This window comes from Oryzias melastigma, unplaced genomic scaffold, assembly GCF_002922805.2.
Source record: "Oryzias melastigma strain HK-1 unplaced genomic scaffold, ASM292280v2 sc00358, whole genome shotgun sequence".
NCBI classification, from domain to species: domain Eukaryota; kingdom Metazoa; phylum Chordata; class Actinopteri; order Beloniformes; family Adrianichthyidae; genus Oryzias; species Oryzias melastigma.
Window position 1 is genome coordinate 26842 of NW_023416956.1, and position 4264 is coordinate 31105.

Consider the following 4264-nt stretch of genomic DNA (forward strand, 5'->3'; position numbering starts at 1 on the left):
GGATCTTTTTATCTGTTTGAAAATATGACCAGGTCCTTTCAAGTTTGTCTCGCGCTCCTCAGACGGCTGCGTCTAATTCAGGGTGCAAGCTGGAAAAGTGCGGCGAAGATGAAACTTTGGTTGGTGATTTTATGGAGGAGCTGTACCATTCCGTATGATACACAACTTATAATTTATAAGCTACAATGAAACAGTGAAATAAATGAAAAACGAACGTTAAACAAACCAAAAATAGTCCAAAGCACATAACCTCAGAGTGAAATCTATTTCTACAGAGTAAATCCTCATCTAAAAATGTCGACAGCATGCTCCTCTTGTTGTTTCAAACTGCTGCATTGGTACATTCCATTGAGGAAAACAACAGTAGGACAATGATTGGTACATTGTTGAATTGTAAAGTAGGTGTTAAAAGGTCTTTACGGACCACATTGATGAAGTCTGCTCCCATTGGCTACCCGTCATATGTCAATCAAACCCCCCACACGTTCGACGTCAGACCCACAAACGTTTATTGATAGGGCTGTGGATCATCACTTAGGTGGCGATGGTGAAAACCGGAAGCTTCACCGTCAAGAGGATGTGTTTACTTCCGGTGGAAGTACGGCGGCTCTTTTGGACTTTATTTTAGTTCGTAGACTTAAAATCCAACATTAATCTGCATTTCAGAGCAAAATACATTGTTCCCTGATGATATTATGATCATCTTTTGCTACAATTTACTACATTTACTCCATTGCGAATCAGTGAGCTTGGACGACGCGAATATCCGTATTTGAAATTTTGGGAGCAGATCGCGATACTCGTTTCAGCCCTACTTATTGAGCCTTCTGATTGGTCAATGTATAACTCTAATAACTTGTGAAAATGGAAGAAAATCTTTAAAAAAATTAGGATTAGATAAAAGAAGATAAGCAGAAAGCAGCAGAGGAAGAATGATTATTCTGACATATAAAATGACTGAGAAATAACTGTCTGTTTCCCAATGTAAGTCAATGGGACTTTGGCCTTTTTGCAACCCAGTGGTACTTCCTATATGAAACACGGAAGGAGGGGGGGTTTGCTCTGTCCATTAACTCTTTTATACAGTCAATGATTCTCCTCCATAACATCAGCAAAAATTCCAATATGCAGGGAGAAGATAAATGAAAGTACATTAGTCACACATAATCCAAACACACTTTATCTATCTCCAGTTAATGAGTGTGGTGGCTGCCGCCATCACAGGACCATCAGGGCAGTAAATGCATAACACACCATATTTCTATTTCTATTTCGGTTTAAGTTTATTAATATATTTGTTTTGTTTATTTTGAGTTGCTGGCCCCAGAAGACCATGGTGCTTGCTGTTGATGCCGCCATCTGCTGGATGAATGAAGTCAGGCCTGACAAACCAACATGAGCACTTGGCAGCAATCAACCACAACAGCAAGCAACCGAATGGACCTTAGCATGGCCAAGAGTGGGGGGGGTATATTAATATTTGTATAGACAAATATCATTTGCTTTATTTTCTAGTTAGTGTCATTCATTTCTTAAAGGCAACTTTATGTTAGATTTAGTAAACACTTTAACAGATATCCATCCATTTTCCTGACCGCTTCGTCCCTTTTGGGGTCGCGGGGGTTCCGGAGCATATCCCGGCTTCTGAAGGGCGAAAGCGGGGTACACCCTGGACAGGTCGCCAGTCTGTCACACACCCATTCACTCTCACATCCACACCTAGGGGCAATTTAGAGTCACCAATTAACCTATGAAGCATGTTTTTGGACGGTGGGAGGAAGCCGGAGTCCCCGGTGAAAACCCACGCATGCACGGGGAGAACATGCAAACTCCACACAGAAAGGTCCCAGCCGGGATTCGAACCGGGGCCTTCTCGCTGTGAGGCAAGAGCGCTAACCACTGCGCCACCGTGCAGCCCACTTTAACAGATATATTATTTGTTTTTGAATATTGTTTGTAGTTAGAGTTTGTCCTTTTCAGTCCCCCCTTGTGTTTCTTCAGTGGATTGATCACCCACTATATGTTCCCTTGTGTCTCTGTTTAAGTTAGGTCAGTTTTCAGTCTGTTCAAGTTCATGTTACTTTGCTAACTTATGTTGCCTTTTGCCTGAGTTCCCTTATTGTTTAGTTGACCTCTTTTAAGGGCCCAGTGTGTTATTATGGCCCGCAGCAGCAGTCTACTGACTCCAAGGACTATATTGTTTTTGCTTAAACATTCAATCTTTCTGCGCCTTTGAGCCAAAATTTCACCCCGCCACATGAACGAAAAGTACCACAAAATTTTATGACACGTAGGGAAAATTGAAAATGAATTTTTGGCATGTTGCGCGTGACCCACCCAAAAAAGATGACATCACGGCGAGCGTTTTTGTAAAAAAAATTAATGGGCCAAAAATCGTTTATGGGGCCAAAAAAATATGTTTCGAGATACGCAAACGAAAGCCCATGCCACGCGTCGGGGATAACATCATAGAATATGACCATATAAGGAATGTGGGCGTGGTAAGCAAATAACATCCGTTGTTAAGGGGATCCAAAAATGTACTTTGGTCGAAACTAACGTCCATCTGTTCGGTGACCTCGGGCGAACAAAACATAAAATGGTTACTATGGAGATAACACTAACAGAAAAGCGGCCATTTTGAAAAAAGCGCCTTTTTAAGCAATTTCTCACTTACATCCCAAGTTAAAGCTTTAACAAGTGTTATAACTTAAAATATGATAATATAGGGATTGTGGGCGTGGTAAGCAAATAACTTCCGTTGCTAAGGAGATCAAAAAATTTACTTTGGCCGATTCTTGTGAAACTAACGTCAATCTGTTGTGACCTCAGGCGAACAAAACATAAAATGGAGATAACTCTAAGAGAAAAGGCGACATTTTGAAAAAGGTGCCTTTTTAAGCAATTTCTCACTTACATCACAGTCCAGCTATACAGTAAAGGGAGGGGGGTTAGTGGTGCAGAGTGGCTGCTTAGCAGGGGAATTCAGGTCAAAGGTCAGTGTGAAGGGGGGCGACAGTGCGTAGGGGCGTGCAGCGTGCGCGGCGTTGGTGCGTAGGAGCGAGTGGCGAGGGAGAGGTTGGGCGGCAAGGGAGTGGGCGGGGAGGGTGAGGGCGGGTAGCGACTGCGGGCCATCCAATGCCGCTTGCGGCTTTAATTTAAATAATTTTTTGAAAAGAAAATTACATTTCCAACCTTTTTTATACATTTTGCCCTCTGTCCAGCTTTTTGGCTGCTTGGTCCACCACAATGAAAAAGAGTTGATTATCATTGTAAATAGATTTAGAAGTAAAAACTCAACTGACTGCCATAACATAGACAATAGTTTAAAAAGTCATGAATTACATTTCCAAACCGTTAACATACATATGTAACTTATCACTACAAACTGGGACATTTCCAATTGAAATGCAAAAGTGATTCCAATTTATAAAAATGGAAACAAACACAAATATACCAATTATACACCTTTTTCTCTACTCCCTCAATTTTCCAAAATCTTAGAATTTTTTTATTTTTTTTTATAGAAGGTAATAGAATTCCTAGATAAACATACAATTATAAATGTGAAGCAATATGGTTCTAGAGCTGGGAGATCTACGACAATGGCAGTAATTAAAGCGGTTGAAGAAATTACAGAGGGACTGGATAAATATATATATATAGATAATTATAAATATGGCGGCGCGCGTAGGTGCAGCGGCTCTCGGCTCCCGATTCAGTGCCACGTTCCTTCACAAAGATCTTCAACCTCTCCCTGGCCCAGGCAGAGGTCCCATCCTGCCTGAAATTCAACAATAATCCCAGTTCCAAAGAAGTCTCCGACCACCAGCCTCAATGACTTCCGTCCAGTGGCCCTCACCCCGGCGGTAATGAAGTGTTTTGAACGGCTCGTCCTTCAACACATCAAAGATCATCTCCCAACGGTCCTGGACCCTCATCAGTTTGCATACCGAGCGAACAGATCCACTGAGGACGCCATCGCTGTAGCTCTTCACTCCACACTGAGCCACCTGGAGCAGCAGCAGAGCTTCACTCAGATGTTCTTCGTGGATTACAGTTCAGCCTTCAACACAACAATCCCGGACAGACTCTGTGAGAAACTGGCCACTCTTGGCATCCCTCCCCCCACATGCAACTGGATCTACAACTTACTTTCAGACCGCTCACAGGCTGAAAGACTCGGCCCCCACCTCTCCTCCACCTGCACACTCAGCATCGGCTCTCCTCAGGGCTGTGTGCTGAGCCCTCTGCTGTACTGCCT